Source organism: Trichosurus vulpecula, chromosome 8, assembly GCF_011100635.1.
Source record: "Trichosurus vulpecula isolate mTriVul1 chromosome 8, mTriVul1.pri, whole genome shotgun sequence".
Classification (NCBI taxonomy): Eukaryota; Metazoa; Chordata; class Mammalia; order Diprotodontia; family Phalangeridae; genus Trichosurus; species Trichosurus vulpecula.
This window is the reverse complement of record NC_050580.1, coordinates 194,679,167-194,702,323: the sequence shown is the minus strand read 5'-3', so window position 1 is coordinate 194,702,323 and position 23,157 is coordinate 194,679,167. Positions and strand designations below refer to the sequence as shown.

General features: G+C 39.7%; 1 non-coding gene across 1 annotated transcript; it reads left to right on the top strand.

Moving 5' to 3' along the window:
- Positions 1 to 14,463: 14,463 nt before the first annotated feature.
- Positions 14,464 to 14,545, top strand: TRNAS-GCU. The gene has a single exon. It is a non-coding gene; the product is annotated as a tRNA-Ser (tRNA).
- Positions 14,546 to 23,157: the final 8,612 nt, after the last annotated feature.

Here is a 23,157-nt window from a genome sequence, read left to right as displayed (position 1 = left end):
TTAAGAGAAGCATAGGAAGACTTACGCAGCTGATGCAAAAGAGTAGTAAAGTAATATATACAACAATTATAACAATGTAAATGAAAAGAAAAAATCCAAAACTGAATGTTGTGTAGTTATAATGCCCAAATTTAGCACGGGAGGCTAAAAAAGGACACTTAAAAAAAGTGTACCAGCATTGTAGAAGTGGTGATTTATGAGTATGAAATGCGCATATGCTACCAGATAAGTCCAATGTGGTATTTCATTTTGATGAAGTGCTTTTTCTTTTTCTAAGTCTTTGCTACAAGGGACACTCATTGACTTGGAGATGGGGCAGGGATATATTCAGAAATAAATGTGATATAAAAGCACACTGAAGGTTAAAATTTTTTTAAAGCCTATAGGTTATCAGGAGAACATTATACAAAATTACAGACACACGGTATCTGTGATGACTAACTTTGACAGACTTGGCTCTTCTCAGCAATACAAGGTTCAAAGACAGCTCCAAAAGACTCATGATGGAAAAAACTATCGACATCCGGAGAAAGAATTATGGAGTCTGAATGCAGATTGAGGCACACTATTTGCTCTCTTTTTTTCCTTCTTTTTTGGTTTTATTTCTTCTGTCTCATGATTCATTCCATTGGTTATAATTCTTCACAACTTGACCATTGCATAAATAAGCTTAATGTGAAGGTATATGTAGAACCTATATCGGATTACATGCTGTCTTGGGGGGGAGTGGAGAGTAGAGGGAGGGGGAGAAAGTTTGGAACTCAAAAACTTGTGGAACTGAGTGTTGTAAACTAAAAATAAAAAATAATTTTTTTAAAAAGCCTATAGGTTATATACACTATTGAAAAACCAGAGAAGTGATTAAAGTTGGCTTTACTTACTGAAGAACGCCTCTTTCGACTTGTCTGTTCTTTATGGTTACTGGAAGGGAAGAAGAAAAACAACAGAAATATTCATGTACTCATTTGTAGTAAGGGACTGTTTCCAACACGTGATATCACTGCATCTATAGCAAGTTTTTAAAACTGGCTAGCACTACTTTAAAATTAAGAAAGCTTAATTAACTCAACTACCCTTGGCAGCACTACAACTTCACTCATCTTTCATTCTACCTAAAAAAATTTATATCAAGAATTTATGAGGTCTGCTTATACAGAAAATATTATAGCAAAAAAAAAAAAATAGGTTGTAATTTCATTACTTTTTCTTCTTGCCTCTGGAATTGAACAGAAAAAAGATTTCAAAAGTTAACAGTCTTTACCAATTAAAAAACCATCTATCTTTAGAAGAGAGAATAATACAAGTAACTATCTTTATATTTTCAGATGAAAGCACTGAGTGAACTTACTTTTCCTCACTGGACTCTGGGCAAAATCCATCCATTTCTGAAGAGTTATTTAGTTGCCCTATATAAAAATAAACAGAGAGGAAGAAGAGAAAAGATGATATAGAAACACATTAAGGGCATAACTATAATCTATATCTCAGAGTTATATATGAAGGAAAAAACACAGGAAGAGAAAAATCTAAAGAGAGTTTCTTTGCTAAGGGACGACAAATTCTTTTGACAGAACTTCCAACACACTAATGTCTTACTTGATTTAATACATGCTGTACTCTAAGTTGGGGCAAGATAAAGGTAGAGCTCGGCAACAATGATTTCAAAAAGGTAGTAGATGAGTTGATGGCATCAAGGACCAGCTCAAATGCTACCATTTCCATAAAGTCCTTATTGATTTTCCATCCCCACCCAAAGCTAAAATTTTCTCTTACTGCATTTTATACATCACTTATGAATTTACCATGGTCTAATTTGTATTACATTTATTTGTGAAGATGCCTTACCTCTTCTTATTAGATTGTTAGCTCTTTGAGGGCAAGTACATTAGATTTCAAGTCTACATCCCCAATAATTAGCCCAGGGCAACATACATCCTTTAGAAACTTTTATTGAATGAATCCCTTCGGAGATTTTAAAAATATTTTGAATAAAGTTGATTATTGTTCCAATTGAGATGACATAAATTTTATTGACTCTAGATGAAAAATTTGGCCCAATATGAAGGATTGTTATGTGGGTTATATAACAATTCAATGGAGAACATTTTCTAGATGTATTATTTTCTTAAAACAGAACATAATATCTAGAGCTTTTTTCTAAACCACATTAGCAACTGTTTTTATAACAATAGACCAATACTAAATAAATAAATTTTCAGATAGCTGGTGTTTTTTGCAATTTTTAAGCAAAAAGAAAAATGTGTGGGCAAAAGACATAATCTTACTATATATAGTATCATCATCATACACAACAAGAAACCAATTCTGAGCAACCTGACACAAAGAACTTAATCTCTAAACTGGAATGGAATTCTGCTAATTTTTGTATTTCCATTTCACTGGATTCAATTAGTTGGTAATGCAGCATATAAACTCAAGCTGTGACAGTAATATATTATGAAAAGTATATTAAATTGAAAATATTACTTCCTAGAAACTTCTCAGAAAACAAACATATGCACTAAAAACTTCATATAATAAAAAAAAACTTTGTGTGATAATTATTTAATAATTTCTTGGTGATTTGGTATCTTGAAGTGTGTCTCTATCCTAGTTATGCAAATCAGTTCATTCAGTGCCAGGGAAAAAAGGAGGGTTGCAATTCCCTTGTCTTGGTTGTTCTTCTTCATCCTTGGTTTTCAAAGAGGAGGGAGACTACAGGTGTAAGATGTTGCTTATACAATGAGATTTGATAGCTTTGTTGGTTGAGTTCTGCTCAAATTTTCCTTTGTTACAATTAAGGGAAAATTGGGAGGGAAATATTGTGCGATGATTGCTATTGTTAAAAAGGACACAAGTGAAAGTTATTTTTAAAATGGGGGGGTAGATTCCATTAACAATGTGGATTACAGGTGTGTAGGTTATAGAGAGATTCAAAATGTATTTATTCCAGGAAGTACCTTAGCAGTTGTATTTTTAAAAATTAAATCCCTAATATGGGTTTTTTTTTAAAAAAATGATTTGCTCCCATTAAGAGAAAAGTGACAGGGACAAGAAGAAAGTTAATTTGGTTTGTGTTAATTGAAGTATTATTGTTACTACAATTTTAGTATTTATTTCTATAATAAATTTTCTTATACTATCTTCTCAGCATTCCTGATTTCTTCATTCCTCTAATCCTCTACTGAGGATACCATTCCAATCATGAATCATTCAGTGTCCACTTTTTCTACTACATCCATGCTGCCAAAAACTTCTAGATTAGGGTAAAAAGTCTAGAAAAGTCACCCTTCTGGTTACTTTTTGCCATTCTTTTCCAGATTCTTTCTCCTACCTTTTAACTAAGTCCTTGGCTCTCTACTGTTCCTCACTTATACTCACATTTTCTAGAAGGGCTCAACAGGGTTTCAATTACCACCTGTACTAATAACTTTCACATACTCTTTTAGTTCTATATCTATCTCCCCAGGTGGATGGCCCACAGCTAACTACAACTTATTTCAATAATTTGTCATTTCATCTGGATGGATACTCCCTCCACAAATAGAGACAGATCAAAGACCACTTTAATTTTAAAGAGTTGCTATGGATGAAAAATTCATAATCCTGTAGTCAACTTGGTGATAAGCCTCTCTCAACGCAGTTAGGTTGTTCCTCAGACAACAGGCATGACAAGTGTACTTGTCTTTCTAAAGTCTTTCTAACTTACTGGCAGCTGCCAGAGCTTGTGTTCTATTTATTGGCTTAGCCTTGGAAAACCCAGTTACCTCAATTAAGAGGACTTTATATATCGAAAAAAAGCTAATCTGAATTTCAAAGATTTTATTTATAATGCTAGAATTTCAACAGTCTAGCTTGCTTATTCTGATCAGTTAGGTGGCCATGATTTGGGACCCATAGATATGAAGGCTTCCAAGGAAGACATCAGAATTTAACAAATCTATTATATCATCCAGGGAGGAAAAAAGGATGGGAACTATTAATTCTCCAGGCTGTCAATCCCGGGAAAGGGACTCAATCAATGAAAAAAAAAAAACATTTAAAAACCTACTATGTGCCAAGTACTACACACTAGCTACCAAGGATATGAATACAAAGAATTAAACAAAAAGGGAAACACATTTAAAGCAACTTGTTCAGAGGTAAGAAATTCTACTGTATCCTCACTTGGAACCTGCCCACAGATACAGTAAAACATTAAACAAACAAAAAAAAAAGATTTTTCCAGTGTTTAAGGCAGACATAAAGGAGGGATTTCTAAGATTCAGTAAAGCCAGGGAGGATCCAGTAGCAACATTTGTTTTTGGGGATCCTGATACTTGGACAGAGGGGGCTCAAAGCATCACACATAAAAGGACTAAACTTGGTTGGTACAGGTCTAGGATCTGAGCAGAAAAGGTTATTTTCTTGCTAGTCAGACACTGCCTACTGTGCCTCCCCACTGCATCAAAGCTAAACTCCCCGCCATCCTTTCTTATATTTCCAATTTCTTTTCTTTCTACTTTCCAAAACAGATACCCTATTCCAGTCAAGCCAACCTATACAATACATTGATTACTTCTACTTATGTCTTTATCGTGCCTCCCCACCTAGAATACATCTGTCTTTCTGTCAACCTATGTCCAAATTTCTGACCTCTATCTTCATAACTCCATACCTCCATGACCCAGAATTCTAAAAATCCTCTCTCTGACCACAAACTTCTATCCTTCGACTTCTTTTGCCTTATCCCTTCTAAACCTATTCTTAGTTTTCACCATGACTAGTCCCCTCCATCTCTCCCTGGATTTAAAACTGGAAGGGACCTCAGAGGCAATCTAGTCTCCCAGTCTACCAGTTCTGGTCTTCCTCCAAAGTCTGGATCACCCAATTCAGCCATAAACTATAAGCTATTTTGAAGACTATCATCCTGCTCTACATCAATAAGCTTGATTATCTCCCAAGGAACTTCCCTGGGTCCTTTCCATTTCTGTCTCTACATAATCTCCAGTCTTGTATTACCATCTCCCTGCCAGACATCTCCACTTGGATGCCCCATAGGTGTCTCAAACTCAACATATACAAAATAGAACTCATCATAGAATTCCCTCCCCATCTACCTCTCAAAAAACCAAACCTACACCTGTAATATTAATTAAGGTGGGACTTTCTTACTATCTTAAAATGATTATCTAAGTGTCTTTGATTGAGTCTTACTAGGTGCTAAACCCCAGGCCCAAACCCCTATCTACTAGGTGCTAAGCCTATGTGGGCGTGAAGCCCTCAGGATCCTAAGGGGAGTTGCTAAGATCAGAGCCAATAGGAGGAGCCTAAGTTCTGGTCACTCAGATGACGTTTGATGACGGCTGAAGTGGGTATGAAAAGCTAAAACAGCTATTTGCGGGGGCTCTCACTCTTGGAGCAGTACTGATGTGAAGACTCTGGGCAGCTGTAGTTAAGAGCCCTCCAACTTGTAAACCCGGATGTTGGGACTGTGTTAAACCCTGGTAACTATGCATTGAGATTTGAATCAGACAAGGTCTGTCTGTTGATGTTTTAATTTGTTTGTATTTGCTCTGAAGTTCAGGGTGCTGGTTTTTTCCCCTGAACTAAATGAAGGTTATTTGTATGTTGGATTGAAATAAGATTGTTAACCCCTTAATGTTACTTTCCTTAGTAAAGCAGATCAAAAGAACCTATGTTGGCAGCTTTTTGTGTGCTGGTTGTTGGTGGGTCTTACACCCCTACAGCAGCTGCTAGCTGAATTATTGAAACAACACCCCTTCTCTAAACTTCCCTATTTCTGTTGAGAGCATCACCATCCTTCTTATTACCCAGGATGGAAACCTCTAACACATCCTCAACTCATTACTCTTCCCCACCACCCATATACAGTCAGTTGCTAAGTCTTATTGATTCTCCCTCTATAACATTTCTCAAATTAGTCCCCTTTTCTTCCACACAGCATCTACCTGAGTTGAAGCTGTCGTCACCTCTCACATGGATTATTCCAACAGCTTCCTAATTAGTTCTTGGCTTCAAATCTCTCCCCTCTCCAATATATCTTTCATAGAAATGCCAAATTGTTATTTTTTAAAATAAAATTTTGCTTACATTTTGTTTCTTACATCACCATAGTATCCCATGTATCCTTCCCCTCTCCCTCCCAGAGAGCCATCCCATATGATAAATAGTATTTTTTGGAAAGGAAAAAGAGAAAAAGCACAATTGATCAATACCTTGAAAAAGTCCAAAAGCATGTGCAATGTGTGACACCTGTGGACCTCCCACCTCCTGAAACGATGGGTTGGGGTGTCTTCTCATATCTCTTCATTTTAGTCCCACTTGATCTTTATAATTTTGTCACATTTACATTTGATTTTTTGGTGAGTTGTTATTCTCATTTAAATTGCTGTGACTGCTGCATATTGTTTTCTTTGCTCTACTTAATTTACTCTGCATCAGTTCGTGAAGATTTTTCTACATTTCTCTGTATTCATAATTTCTTACAGCACATAATATTCTGTTACATTCACATACTACAATTAGTTTAGCCAATCCCAGTCGATGGGGATTTCCAATTTTTACCTATCACAAAAAGTGCTACTACAGTTTTTTTTCTTATGAATGGCTTCCTTGCAGTATATGCTCACTAATGGAGTCTCTGGTTCAAAGGGACATTTTACTCACTTTATTTGCATACGTCCAAATTGCTCTCCAAAATAGATCAGTTCCTTCTTTTGAGAACTGTTTGTTCATATCCTTTAACCATCTATCTATTGGAGAATGTCTGTAATTCATGTATACATTTATTAACTGTTTATATATTTTAGATTCTAAGCCCTTAAAGAAATTGGACTTGAAGATTTCCCCTCCCCCAGTTTGACCACTTCCCTTCCTATCCTAGATGCATTAATGTTGTCTGTGCAGGACAGTTTCAAGTTTCCTTCTTCTGCTGTAAACACAGTATTATGTTCCTTTACTTTTTTTTTTTTAAGGTGGCCCTGTTCCCACTGGCTCTCCTTACCCCGAGCCCCTCTTCCTGCTGGATATTCCCCCTTCCTCTCCTCCCCTTCAGCTAGTCCTGTTCTTTAGTTTTAAATTCCTCCACCCCCTGCCCTTTGCAAGAAAGGAATTCTCTCACTCTTTTCATTATCCATTTTCTCTATCAGTTTACTCTAGACTCCCATTCTTTGATTCATGACTCCTACAATTATCTTGTCTCTTTTCTCTGTGTTCTTCATGCTTTTGGGGCTTCCAAAGTATCCATTCTAGCCTCTCTACACTGTCTTACAGAGTTTGCCTCATGGATTCCCCTTTTCCAATGTGCCTCATTTCCAGACCAATGCCAATTATTATTAGCAGCAGTAGTAATAATGGCAGCTAACATTTATATAGCACTTACTATGTGCCAAGCATTGCGCTAAGTGCTTTACAATTATTATCTCATTTGATTCTCACAATAATCCTGGGAGACGGGAGAAGAGTTAGGTGCTATTCTTATCCCCATTTTATAGACCAGGAAACTTGAGGTGAATAGAAGTTAAGTGAACTGCCCAGGGTCACACAACTTGTAAGTGTCTGAGGCATATTTTGAGCTCAGTTCTTTCTGACTCCAGACCAGGCACTTTATCCACTATGTCATCTAGCATTGCCTCATTGTAGTGCCCCTCCTTCATCACCATTATGCAGCCTGATCTATATTCTCATGAACCTTTTATTCTACATTTGGCTCAAAATCTCCCTGTGCCCATACTCTCCTACTCCACCAGGTGCCAGATAGCCTCAAAAGTTCCAACTCTACCCTGCTCCAGGACAAGTACTTTTCAAGAACCAAATCCCCTAGACCTCATCAAATGTAAGGTCATTTCCCTTCACCACCCCTCTCTTCATTCATAGTAACATTCACCAGTGGAATCCCTTCTCACTTCCAAAGTAAGACCTCCTTCCTTTCCCTTTCCTTTCCAATCTTTTCTCTCTTCTCCTCACCCATTGCCTTATAGGCTCTTCTCTTTCTGAGACCACAGAAGTCACCCTCCCCTCCTTGACTGCCCCTGATTTAACCCAATTGCACCACTCATTCCTCTCTATTCCCCTAATTCTCCCCACCTTCTTTTATGTACCCTCTCATGTTGGAGTCCCACAAAACAAGTATTTACCTGTAGGAAGGGTGTAGCCATGTTCTATCCATAATACTCCCTCTGTCTGCCTATCACCTCTGCCAGAGTTCTTCCTTCACCTGTCTCCTTGTAGAAAGAAATTGCTTTCTGGTCTCTCATTGTCACTCAGTTGCTGTTACTGTCCTTGCCTGCTGCATATATTCATTCCCCCTGCACTTCAAAAGGCAAATGATCTCTTTAGTTCTGTTTTTGTCTAAAAATGTTTCAAAGTCTTCTTTATTATTGAATGTCCACTTTTTGTCCTGTGGGTTTAAGTTCCAATTTGTAGGCTAAGTCACCCTAGGCTGCATCCTGAGCTCGACTGTTCTGTGCAACACATTAATCCACTCCTTCATCCTTTTTCTACTGGATGTGGAATAGTCTTTCCTTATTTGAATGTTTTTTTCCTTTGTATTCAAAGGTCTTTCTCCTGATGGCTAACAGAACTTGTTTCTGAACTCAATGTTCATAACTGTCTTGGAGGTTGCAGCCTTGGATTTTTTTTCTGGAGGTGATCTGTGAATTATTTTCATTGGAACTTAATTTTCTACATTTAGAAGTTCTGAGTAGTTCTATTATTTCCTTCATCATAGTGTTAAGGTTTTTTATCCTGTCATGTTTTTCTGGGATACCTATAATCCTTAGGTTGTCCTAGATTCAAGTTCAGTATGCTTTGCTTGCATAATGAGCAGATTTTATTTTAATGTTATTGTTTTTTGCTTCTCTTCTGGATTGTCCTTCAGTTCTGTGTGTTTATATTCCCAATCTATGTTCTTTCTTTTGTTTCTTTGGTGAGGCTTGCTATTACAGATTCAAGTTTTTCTAGTCTGTTATTTTTGTTGTGTAAGACATAAATTCCACACTCTTATTTCTCATTTCTTTTTTAAGCCACTCAGGAATTCTTGTGGTTCCACAGTCTTCTCAAATTCCACTGCGTAATCAGTCTCGTCAAATGTTGGATCATTTTCCTTTGTTTTAGAGTTTTTTTTCCATAATTTCCTGAACTTGTTTACCAGATCTGGAGGCCATATTTCTTTCTGATGTTAGTTTTTCCTATTGATTTATCTGTTTATGTTCAAGCCTCTGAGTTTTATTTTTCCTGGAATCTTCCATAATTATAGGTTCCCCCCAACTTATTTTCCTTGTCACCCACTTCTTGACTCCCTCCTCTTTGATTCTGGTTTCCTTGGGAACTGTATCTCAAAGGATCTCACCCTCCTTCCATGATGAACATATCATGGTTCACTAGCCTAGGTCTCTGCCCCAAGAGCCTTTTAGGTGGTCAGAACTAGCCCTAGCTGGTTCTAACTATATTCTTCCCTTAGGTTTGGTGAAGTGCTGCATAGTTCTCCACATGTATGATGTCCTCTCCTGGTAACCTATCCCACTCTCTGTTTCTCAGTTCTATGGCCTAGGACCACCAATTCAGAGCCTGCTTTCCTTGGAACTGGCAGAACCTGTAATGACAGCACCAGTGCTTCTAGGGTGCAGTTTCTGGCAGACTTTTACTCTTAAAGGGCTGTGGCCAAGTGGGCTTCCTAAGCTTGGAGCCAAAGGTCTCTGGCACTGGAAACAGAGAGATGGGAATGGGGCCCAGGGGTGGGTTTTGATGTAAACTGGTGTCAAGTTCTTGGGTCCACTAATGCAGCCTAGCTGCCAATAGCTAGAGAGGAGGAGGAGGGGCACTGAATGAGCTCAGGTTCTGTAAGCCTTACTTCTGGGTTTTGAGAGATTTTTAAAACTTTCTTTTGAATTCTGGACCATGGAAACAGCTGAAGTTGCTTTATCTTTAGTGCATAATTTCTTTTTTTGAAAGGCTTGAGAGGTTGCAAGGATCAGAAAAAATGTCTACTCCACTATCTTGCTGCTCACGTGACCCAGAAATACAAAATTAATATTTTTAAAACATAAATCTAATGCTGTCATTTCTCTAGTCAAAAATCTTTGGTGCCTCCTCCCTACTGCCTTTGAGATAAAACACAAAATCTCCAAGACTTCCATAAATTAGCTCTCACCTATCTTTCCCCTTCAGGCATTCTCCATTCCAGTCAAACTGGCCCGCTTTTCTTCACTGTACATATACACTTCATCTTTCACCTTTCTGCATCTGCAGAAATAGTCCCTCATTTCTAGAATACACTTTTTCATACTTACCAAACTTAGCATCTCTAGTTAAACCCAGCTTAAAATTCTTAGTTATGATCCACAGCCACCTCCTTCATAAAGTCTCTCCTGATTTTCCCATTTATTAGCACTTTCTCCACATACAGTTTGCATTTATTTATCTGTGTATAGGTCATACAGCCTTCGCCCCACCCACTTCCCAGTAGAATATAAGTTCTTCGAAGGCAAGGACTATTTATTTTTTCTTTGTTTCCCACCAACTAGCACAGAGTCTGAAACATAGCAGATACATAATAAATGTTTGTTGAATTACATTGAGGCTCGTTTCAAAATATAGCAGCTCCAAGAAGGCTAAATCATAGGAGCATAAATTTAGAACTAGAAAAGACCTTGGAGGCCATCTATTTAGTCCAATTCTGATTTTACAGAGGACAAAACTGATGCCCATGGAGGTTAAGTGACACAGATAGTAAGCGTATAGGGCAGGCTTCAGGTCCTCTAACTCCAGAGCTAATGTTCTTTCCGCTCATAGTCTTGCAGCCAAATTCCCAGCACAGCAACCCCCCCATATAAATACACACATAAATGTGCATATGTGTTTATGCATATATATGTGTGCATACACACTGTATATGTATATCCCCTCTCTCTACATTTATACACATAAACATGCATATATTATGTGTATATGCATATACACACACACACACATACACCTTTCATAGTACTGCTCGATACAATTGGGTTAAAAAAAATAATTATCATTGGTAGTTTCAGTATCTTTTGATATCAAAAGACATCTCCTTCAGATTATCACATTATCAAATTAAACTTAACAAACAGCCTGAGAAATAGCTTTTTTCTGAAGCTAAAGCTTTGTCTAAATCATTATTAATCAAAATTTTCTATTCACATCCAGGCTTTGCTTTTACGTTGATTTTTCTTCATGGTATTTCTCATAATATAGCTTTTAAATACAATAATTGTTCATTTATACTTCCCAAATGCTTCTTAACTAATTACTACTTATTCTTTTCAACTTTGCCAATCATTCCCAACAGACATGAATGGTTTATCAAAAATCAAAACTAACAAAGCCCCCTCCCCCTACCTGTAAAAAAAAAAACACCCTGAAAAATCCTTCTCTAGCCATAATGGGACATCAATTAGAAACAATAAACTTCCGGGATAAAATTCCATCCAAGACAGTTAAATACCAGTTAGGTAGACCTAAACCTTTTATTTTTTCTTGTTGATCTGCCAATGGTATTAATATTCCCCATATCAAATTAATGCTATACAGGCTCATGAATCTTCATTACTACCATGATTAAATAATCTTTTTATACTCACTCTCTCTCTCTCTCTCTCTCTCTCTCTCACACACACACACACACACACACACACACACAGCTTATTATATACTGTCTTTGCTGACAGAAAGTGTGTTGTAACTTTTCATGGCATCTGGTACAGTACAACTAGTCTGGGTGCTCAAGTCGTGTCTTTTGGATACTATGATTAAAATAATAAGGTCAAAAGGAGAGAGAATTGTCAAGAGTAAGCAACATATCTAGGATACACCCATCAAATCTTTACTCTTTTCATTAACATGTACACATAACAGACACACTTAAAAAAAACAGGCATGCACATCTACTTGTTTTTCATTTGTACAGGGAACTCCTGGCAAGGAAACTCTACTACAGCAGTACCTAGCCCACTCTTCAACTTAGAATCTTCGGAAGTTATCATGAGAGGTCAAGAGATTTGCCCAAGGTCACAAAGCCAATATGTATCTAAGGCAGGACTTGAGTCCAAGTCAAGGCCATTTCCATTCATTATGCTAGGCAATGTCTCTTCGTGCATATCTATGCTCATAGGTAATTTTAAATTGTATTTCTGTTTTCCAAGATGGTATTAATCCTGATGTATCTGTTGTCTGTAGTCAATATGCATGTTACAAATGAAATTGATTTATAACAATATAAATTGATAACAATATGCAACAATATAAACTCTGGATCCGCTGTTACAGGAAACATTGCTCTGGCCAACTGTGCATACCTAACAGAAGAATGGTCCTCAAAATACATCTTAATTTGATAGGATTATCATAAAGTACAGTATTAAGTCTTACTAAAATCCAAGCTATAGTGTGGTACTACTACTGCTCTCTTAACTGTGTCAGAATCAATAAAATGAAGAACTGATTTTCTCATATTAGACTACATTGACCAATGTGCTTTTAAGGCTGAGTTTTTGACTGCCAACTTAAAAAAGCAATAAACCAGAGATACTGACTACTATCAAGTTTTATGTACCTTTCCAAACTACTTTATTCCCAATCCACTTCCTACCCATTTCCAGACTTTCCAACTATCTACGGGCCAAGGAGGGGTATATGCTACACTATTTTATGGCTAAGTCTAGATCTACTAAAAACTTGTACTGTGGTAGCCCTCAGTGTCTACTAACCAAGAAATCTGTTCACACTTCACACATTTCAGGATTGGAAAGGACTTCAGAGGCCTAAACAATATTCGGAAGAAGAATCCCTTCCAAATTAGTGTGAATAAACGTTCATTCAAAGTTTATTTTAAAATCTCCACTGATATCCAGAGATAGGCGCATTCCACTTTTACATCCTTACATCAATGTCAAAAGGTGTCTTTGCAATTTCGACCTGCTACTCCTTGTTTTGTTGTCTGGGAGAGTATTCACCCGAATACCTCCGGTGTTGGAGAACCAGTGCACCTCCCGAGGCAGCTCACTGTACTTCTGATCAGTTCTAACAGCCGAGGACTTTTTCCTTACATCAAGCCTAAATCTGCCTCTTGGCCCCTTTCACCCTTCTTACCAAGCAGGACAATTCGAATTACTCTTTCAGCTCAAATCCTTGAAAAACCGTCTGCCATACCTTCTGTCACACCCACCCCCAGGCTGCTCTTATCCCAGCTAAACACCCCTATTTCCTTCACTTCGTCGCTTTGATATCATGAACTGGGAACCATTCACCAACCTGGCGGCTGGCTCTGCGGCTCACCCACCTTCTTCCTAAAATGTGTCTCCCAGATCTGAAACACCACACTGCCCTGATCAGCTGTACTATCAATCAACCAACCAACCAACCAGCAAGTATTCATTGTGCCTATTATGGCGGGGTTGGCGGGAGCGAGGGAGGGCGTGCACTGTGCTAGGCACAAGGACCCCATTCCAAGACACTGACATTCTAACCCAGGTCCCTGTGTAGAGACAGAACGAACGTAAAGTGGCCACGTCGATAAGTATCCAAAGTAGCTAAATACAAGGTCTTCTGCTCTGGGGGTGGGGTTGGGATCAATGACTGACAGCTCCGGTTTGTGGAGCTTCCTGTCAAGTATAGCGCCCCGGGCCTCAGTTTCCCCATCTGGGTGGGAAGAATGGGGGTTGGTTCAGATATTCCTCGAGGCCCCTTCTTGGCTCTCCGGCTTCGTCCCAGGCTAGAGGGCCCTTAGGGGCGCCGGACCCGAGGCCTACCTGCCGGCCCCGGGAGGCAACCGCGGGGGCGGCACCGCCCTCCCGCGCTCCGCCTCGGGAAGGGGTATCCAAGCAACACAAGGAAACCCTTCAAGCAGTCGGGGACTCAGAGACCCTTCCCCCGACCCTCCAGGGCCCACCTGTTGGCCTACTCATCCTCTGGGGGCCGTGGGGGAGGATGAGGCCGCTCGCGGCGGGGTTCTGCTCCGGCGGGTGCTAGGTGCTGCCATACATCTCCTCGGCTGCCTCAGCGCCACCGTTCAAATCTAACCGCCTCGCGCCGCGCAGGCGCACACGGCGCGCCTGCGCGCCTGGGAAGCGCCGCAACCTTAGCCCCGCCCCCTTTCTCCCCTCCCCCTATCCCAGCCCCAGGCGTTCAACCCAATCTAGTGTCCCCGCCTCATTTTGGATCAGGCGGCTCCGTTTTATTATTCTCCCTTTCCTTTGCCTCTCGCTGTCTTTTTTCCTGTCTCTCTGCGTCCACTCTGATTATCCGGAGAGCATTCTTTCTTTCTCAGGGCAGTCCGTACAGTATGGCGGCGGCCACATCGGTTTTTTTTTTTTTTTGAACAGGGAACCCTGCTTGCTATAGTGAAGTATCAGAATGGCGACTTCCGCAGCAGCGCGTCACGGCCCGGATGGTTATATTCCCTATAGCTGCCAGGAAGCTTTAGGCTTCTGTGACGAGGTGGCCGAGTGGTTAAGGCGATGGACTGCTAATCCATTGTGCTCTGCACGCGTGGGTTCGAATCCCATCCTCGTCGGTACCTATTTTTGCCTCAAGCAGAGACCGCTATTCTTCCAGCACAAAAAGATGAGGCAATTTAACTTCCTCTCCACATCTGTTGTCATTTTGCCTCAAGTTCCAGTAAAAAAAAAAGATACCTACAATACTTTTAACGCAGAAAGATAAAAGAAGGTAATTTAGCCGCCCATCTTCATCTGTTGCAGTTTTGCCTCAAGTTTCAATAAAAAAAATATTTGCAATACCTTTAACACAGAAAGATAAAAGAAGCTAATTTAGCCTTTCATCCGCATCGTTTGCAGTTTTGCCTCAAGTCTCAGTAAAAAAGATATTTGCAATACCTCTAACACAAAAAGATAAAAGACAATTTATCCTACCTTAGAGATAACTTGCCCAACAGTATTTTCTACTTTTCAATTTATTTCACCTTCCTCCTATGAGTAACGTCATATACACAGTATGAACTCGATAATTTTTGTTGGACAAAATAAGTAAATAATTCTAGAATGCTTCTTAGCTCCCAGGGAAAGAGAGGTGGAGAGGCTAGCCTAGAGATTAGAAAATCTGCGGTTTTTATTTCCCCGGCCCCCCTCCCTTTTTTTTTTTTTTTTTTTTTTGCAGAGAATAAACTCTGTAACACATAGAATGTCTCCATTACTGTCGATGGGATAATTTTCCAGACCTAGATTTGCTCTTAGGGGTGTACAAGTCAATGGTGGGGCTTCATATTCCAGGTGCTGTCATTAGGATCCTTCCCCAGTCCCAATTCGACAGCTCTGAGCCGGCTAAGTGAGCAAGCCGCTGACGCGTATGTTCTTTCCTTCCAGATACAGCAAGTGAAAACAACGTTAGGAATAAGTGGGGAGATAACGGGAAAAACAGTGCCTATATTTGCAGTAGGGAGAAGGCCCGAGTTCAAATCCTGCCTTTGATAATCACCGGCAGGTGTGGCCCTGGGGAGATCCTTTAATTGCTTTGTGCCTCTGTTTCCTCATCTGTATAATGGAACTGGAGTCGATGGCCTCTCAGCTTAGAAGTCACTTCCAGCTCCGAGTCTACGATCATTCGAACTGAGTTAACACTGGTACTCGCCAGCATTATAACCACAGGCCAGTTGGTTAACCTCTCTGAACCTTCCAGTTGCCCCTCTGCAAAACAGGGATAGTTCTCATCCTCCCCGAATGGTTATTAAGACAGCTCGATAAATTTTACAAAACACTCTCTATATAGGGATAATTAATAATAAAGTAGAAACAACAGGAGTATCCCCAGGTGTAACCAGGAGAAACCCAAGGGCTTTCTTTCCAGAGGGCAGGGCTCTACCGATTTCAAGAAATCAGGCACATCAACCTGCCTGGAGAGGATGACGTAGGGAGGACAGGAAGCTCCTCAGCTGCAAATCCACAGACAGTCCTCCCTCATCTGTGTTGAAAAGCAACTTTCCGTTCGAATTGGAGAAAAACCATCTCTCCTCCTAGTATGAGAGCAGAGTCATGCCCCTGCAGAACATGCCGGCAATAACTGACCTTCATTTAGCTCTTGGAGATTTTCTAAGTCCTCACACGTTATCTTGCTTGGGCCTCACCATGATCCTATGCGATGGGGACTGCACACAGTTTTTTCTGTGCTGCTGACTGGCATAATTCCGTACCCTTTCCCCTTACACAAGAAAGAAAACAAGATTTAGAGCAATGGGACCAGGATTTGAAGCCCAGCTCTGGTATTACCTGTGTGATCTCAGGTTTGATGTGTGACACTCACTATGCCTTGGCCTCAGTTTCCTTATCTGTAAAATGAGAGGGTTGAGCTAGATAAGGTCCTTCCCAGCTTCAAATCTATGGCATAGTAGTCTATATCCCAACCAGTCAGTCATTTATTGTCTCCCATTGCATCCTGGGCCATCTCTAGTAGTCCTGGTGAATATCAGGCCACCAGACCCAGATGGCTCTGGAGGAGAAAGTGAGGCTGGTGACCTTGCACAGCCCTCCCTCACTCAAATCAAAGTCAACTGCAAGTCATGTCACCATTTCCCTGATGTCACGGTCCTCTTTGAGAACGAAGGACAAACACAACACAAGTCTATGTGCCAGGCATTGTGCTAAGCTCCTGGGATGCAAAAAAGAAGCAAAAGATAGTCCCTCATAGAGCTCACAATTTAATGAGATTAGATAACCAAATTGTACACCTCTTAGTTCTCTCTCATCTATCCAGCTCTTGTTCTTCCAGTTAAATTAGAATAGTGTATGTGTACCAGACCTGTACAACACACGGCCCTTGGGCCACTTGGGGCTCACCAAAGGATTGCCGGTGGCCCATGAAAAATGTAGAGGATGTAAAAGGAAAGATGTAACAAATGTGTTGTCCATGCCCCGCTAAACTGATCTTCTACTAGTCACTACTGTGCCGTGCCCTGTCATGTAACTTGGCAGGTGGGTTGCCACTGCACACTCTTTCCTGCTTGTCATGTGAAACCAACCATCATCAGGCTGTCTCTAGTCTGAGAGGAGAGAGAGTAGCTTCTTTTCACTGGGTTTTAGGTCCTTACTAAAAGTAAACAGTAAAAAAAAAAAAAAAACCCGAAAAATGTATTAAAACTTGAACTGCGTGGCAAAGTAATTTTTTTAACATTGATGTGATTTCATGATAAATAAAAATCTTAATAAGTGTGATTAATTGATATTAATTGAAATTTTTCTTTTTAAATATATGGTTTATTTGCAAAATAGTTTAATCATTAATTATACCTTTACTTGGAAAATGAGCTGCTGAAAACCTATCTGTGGCCCAAAGAAGTTTAGTCTCTTTTAATTTTGGCTCCTACCTACTGCCAAGTTGTGCAGGTCTGACCCAGAGACCCTTGATCAATTGAGTTCCCAGCTCCCCCTCAATCTAATTGATTGATTGATGAAATTGTAGGATGTAAGGCGCAGATAACAGAGATGATGAGATATATTTATTTGTGTAGTTGTCTCTGGTAGAATGGAAGCTCCTTGAGGGCAATAACTGTTTCATTTTTGTATTTATAGTTCCAGGACCTAGCACGATATCTGGAACATAGAGCTTACTAAATACATGCTGATTAATTGACAAAAAGCTCCAGCCAATGCTCACTCCCTCCTCTCTAATCACCTCCTCCCCAGTGTAGTAACAATCTTGCTAGCAGCTGCTGTGGGGGTGTAAGATCCACCAACAACCAGCACCCAGAAAGCTGCCACCACAGGTTCTTTTGATCTGCTTTACGAAGGAAAGTAGCATTAAGGGGTTAACAATCTTCTTTCAAACCAACACACAAATATCATTCCCTTAGTGCAGGGGAAAAAGTCAGCACCCTGAACTTCAGAGCAAATACAAACAAATTATAAACATCAACAGACAGACCTTGTCTGATTCAAATCACAACACGTAGTTACCAGAGAAGAACCAACATCTGAGTTGTAAAGCTGGGGGAGGGGGGCAGCTGCAGCTTACCCAGAGTACTCTTTCCATGAGTGTACCCCCAAAAGTCAAAGGCCAAGCTGTCCTCAATTTTAGCCTGGTCAGAGCCCTGACCTCACCCAGGCTGGGTGTAGGATAGTTCCCCATCCCCAGTATCACATCATATACAAATGACTCCCAATTGTCTCTGAGAAAATAACCAAGACAAAAAGATCCCACTTTATCTGCCCCATTCAAACAAAGGCCAGAATCATTAAAGGCGCTTAAGAGAAGAAAAGGAAAAAGTCCCACCTTAATTACTATTACACTTGTGAAGATCACTCATATGGGAGGGAAAGGTGGTGCTATATTTCAGAACTACCACAGAGAAGGGAGGACAGGAAAGCAGACAAAACCTTTTGATTTGTCTCAGAGGAAGTGAGCAGTGATGCTCTAATCCTGGAGATCTAAACTGTTAAGTCAAGTGAGAGGAAATGGAGTCTGGGGATAGAGGGCCACAAATGAATTCTCCAGATGGGTTTGGTTCAGTCTTTGTCATGCAACAGGCAAGGCCCAAAGCAGCAATGTCCCAGAAAAGGCAGGTCCTGAAAACCTGTAGGCAAAAACCAAATCAATCCAAATGACTGCAACCAACATTTATCAGTCCACTCTTCTGTGCACCTTGTGTTAGGTGTTGAGTGTACAAAGGCAAAGAGGAGAAGTCCCCATCCTCCCTCACGAATCTTACAGGAGATATGACATACACATAGATAAATAAATACAAGCCATATATAAAGTTACACAAAGTAATTTCAAGAGAGAAAGACCACTAACAACTAGGAGAGGGAAGTCAAAAAAGGCCTTTTTTGCTCCCTGGCATTTACATTGTGTTTTAAGATTTGTAAGGTGCTTTACAAATATCATCTCATTTGAGCCACACAACAACCCTCGGAGGTGGGTGGCATTATTATCCCCATTTCTACAGATGAGAAAATTGAAGCAGACAAAAGGTAAATGATTTGTTCAGGGTCACAGTAGTAATTAGAATGTTAGGCCTGGAGCCAAGAAGACCTGAGTTCAAATTCAGCCTCAGATACCTACTAGGTGCGTGACCCTGGAAAAGTCACTTAACCTCTGTCTGACTTGATTCCCTTAACTGTAAAATAGGGATAATATTAGCACCTACCTCTCAGAGTTGTTGTGAAAATAAAATGAGATCATATTGGTAAAACATCATGTAACTGATGGCCAGTAGTAGTAGTTCTAAATGTCTGAGACCACATTTGAGCTCAGATCTGTCTATCCTACTATTTAGCTCCTCATGAAGGAGGTGATAGCTGTGCCTTGAAGGAAGCCAAGCAGAACCCTTTCTACTATATTACCGTGACCCTCTCTTGATGCTTAATGTTTCTTAATAAGAAATATTTCCTTCTTTCCAGCACTGGGGAGGGTGGTAGTGTTAGGAAGAGTCAGGCTAAGAAAAGAACTTTGTGTGAGGTAAATAAAATATGAAGACTTCACAGAGAAGATATGTATAAATATATATATATATATATATATATATATATATATATATACATATATACTAAGAAATGTTTAAAAATCAAGAAATAGGGAAGTAGAAAAATTCTGAGGCCATGAGAGTCTGATGGCTCAGACTCTGGGAAAGTTTACCCTGAAACTTTTTGTCCTTTCTTCTGGTTCTGGTTTAAAGATTTGCTCAGTTAGAATAGAGTCACTGTGACCTGCTTTCCTTTACTGTAAAAGTACTGTAAGAGAATAGGGAGGGTCTCCCCCTCCCCTTATCCTATTCTCCTTCTTTAGATTTATAGATGTCACCTCGGTTGTAATCATTAACTAAGGGAATGGGAATTGGAGTTTCTGTGCCTCAGTTTCCCGGTTCTTTGTCTAGCTTTCGTGCTCAGACTGTAAGCCCACCTCCCAGCCAATGGTGAGCAGGGTCAGAGGTGGGTGGGAATTCTCTTGTGTTAGGTATTGGTGCTTTGCCTTTTGTAAAGCACCTCCTTTGCTGGTTCTGCTCTGTGCTAGCAGGGGACGCCCTATTCTTGAGAATGGAATAAAATTTATTTCTGTTCCCACCCTGAGATGGCTCCTTATTATAAATTAACTTTTAATTGATGAAGGTCTTTCATCCCACACAACTTGATTTCTGAGAGTACAGAAGTGATAGAAACAGGAGACAAAATGGAGTACAGTGCAAAGTGTACTCATTTGGATTTGTAGGACCTGGGTTCAAATCCTAGCCCTATTATTTAACTACCTTTGAGACCTTGAGTTTAACTTACCTGGGCCACAATTACTTTAATTGTTGGACTCAATCAATGAGTCCCCTCTAGATATATGATCCTGTGAAATTGTTTATTTGGGGCACCCTAGTCTAACCTTTACTGCTAAGTGATCTACTCTCGCATCTCAATACTCACATAAATTATAAGTATATATATATTTTTAAAGTTGGGATTCTGCCAGAGGAGAGGAAGAAGAGCAATTCAGACATGGCGGATCATTTGTACAAAGATAGAGAAGTGAGAGGGAAAATTGTGCACTATACCTATTGTGCCAATTTTACTGAAACAGAGAATTGTGTGTACTGTAAAACATGACTACAAAGGTAAACAAAGAACCAGATTGTGGAAGGCTTAAAATGCCAAGCTGAAGATTAATTTTATTCTAGAACTAATTGGGAACTACAGGAGATTTTTCATTAGGGAAGTGACAGGACCAGATTTGTGTTTAAAGAATATCAATGTGGCAGATGTGTGTCGGATGGATTCGAGAGAGAAGAGCTTGAAAGCATGGAGACCAATTAGGAGTTTGCTACGGTAGTCTAGATAAGAGGTAATAAGAGCCTGAACTTGAAAAAAAAATGATGACTTTCTAGGGGAGAGTAGGGAGAGATAAAACAGAGTTGTGTAAAAACAAAAGATATCAATAAAAAAATCTATCTTTTTAAAAAAAGACACTCTGTGGAGAGGAGATAGGATGAAACATTGTGGAGGTAGAATCAAGGAGACTTTGTGACTTTCACCCAACCTGGTGTGTTAAAGAGAGTGAAGAGACAAAGATGACCCTGAGATCATGAACTTAAGTGATTTGAAAGATGGTGGTGCTGCAGGGGTTTGGGGGAAAATGTAATGAGTTCCATTTTGGACATATTGAATTTGAGAAGTCTACATTCAGGTAGAGATATCCAGGGTATAACTGGTGATACAGGCCTCAAATTTAAGAGATTAGAATTAGATATATACATTTGGATAGTATCTGTTTAAAGATCATTGAACCTATAGTAATTGGTGAGTTTATTGAAGATTGTAGAGACATAAGAGACCTAATTCCTGGGGAAATTCCCAAGTTTAGTGGATAGGAGCATGATAATGTGTGATCCACCCAAAGAATACAGAGAGGTGGTCAGACAGCTGAGAAGAACCAAGAGAGGAGAGTGTCTCAAAAGCCAGGGGAAGCTCAAGGAAGGTCACAGAATCACAGAATTTAGATTTGGAAGGGACCTCAGATGCTATTTAACCCAACCCACACTTGACAAGCATTCCCTACTTCCCTATAACTAACAAGTGGTCATATAGTCTGCGCCCAAAGTTCTCCAGTGAGAGGAAACCCTTCACCTCCAAAAGTATCTCATTCCACTTTTGGAAAGTTCTAATTGTTTGGAGGTTTTTCCTGACAACGATCCTAAGTTTGTCACTCTTTGATTTCTACCCCTTATTTCTGGCCCTGTCCTCTGGAGCCAAACAGAACAAGTCTACACGACAATCCTTGAACACAGTCAGCATATCCTCTGAAGTCTTCTCTTATCTAAGCATCCTATTTACAGGCTTATAGGATTTACAGAACCAGTGTTTAAATTCTAGCCCTATTATTTAACTACCTTTGAGATTTTTGAGCTTAACTTACCTGGGACACAATTACTTTAGCTGTTGGACTCAATCAATGAATTCTAAAGTCTCCTCTAGATCTATGATCCTATAAAATTGTCTATTTGGGGCACCTTGGTACTTTATTGCTAAGAGATCTATTAAGAGGTCTTAAACATCTCATTTCTTCCAATGATCCTCAGATGACATGGATCTAAGGCTCTTTACCATCCTGGTGCCTGCTTTGAAAATCTTCCATCATGTTAATATCCTTCTTAAAGTATGGCACCCAGAACCAAACACAATATTCCAGATGAGGTTTGAACAGGGGATAGTATAGAGGGACTCTCACCTCCTTATTCCTTGCAACCTATGCTTCTCTTAACACAGTTGAAGATCATATTAGCTCTTTTGATTGCCACATCACACTGCTGACTCATATAGTGGGGAAGGGAATAAGTATTTACATAGTTCCTACTGTGTACCAGGCATTGTACTAAGTACTTTACAAATATCCCATTTTAACCTTACAGCAACCCTGGGAGGAAGGCATTATTATGATCCCCATTTTACAGCTAAGGAAACTGAGGCAAAGGTTAAGTGATTTGCCCAGGGTTACACAGCTAGTTTCTATCCACTAGCACTATCCACAGGGCCACATAAAATGCCCAGTTATTTTTTTTTCTTAACCATCGAACCATGCTTTTCCAACACTGTACTTCTGAAGCTGATCTTTAGAACCCAATTGTAAGGCTTTACATTTGCCTGATTTGCATCCATTTATGCCAAATGTCAAAAGCTGCAATAGGATCAAATGAAATGAGGACTAAGAACAAATTCGTTTTCTCCCCTCCTACTGAGATTAAATCCAGTTCATCCCACCATCTTTCAAATCACTTAGGTTCATGATCTCAGGGTCATCTTTGTCTCTTCACTCTCTTTAACACACCAGGTTGGGTGAAAGTTGCAAAGTCTCATTGATTCTACCTCTACAATGATCAGCTGTTTGATCCTGAGTCACTGGCTCTCTCTAGGCCTCAGTTTCTCAAAATACAAAATAGGGATGGATGTGGGGGGAGGGATTTTACTCAATAGTGTCAAAGGTCTCTTCTAGCTCTAACATTTCTATGGTTCTTGTTAAGTACGTGGGTCTCTGTCTCAAGGATGGGAAACTCTTTGAGGACAGGGGCTGTTTTATATATTCTCTCTATATACAATAATAAATTCTCCATATATAATATAAATAAATATATAAAATGTAAAATAAATATAATATAATTACTCTATTTGTAACAATATATGATATAATATAAATATGTTTTATACA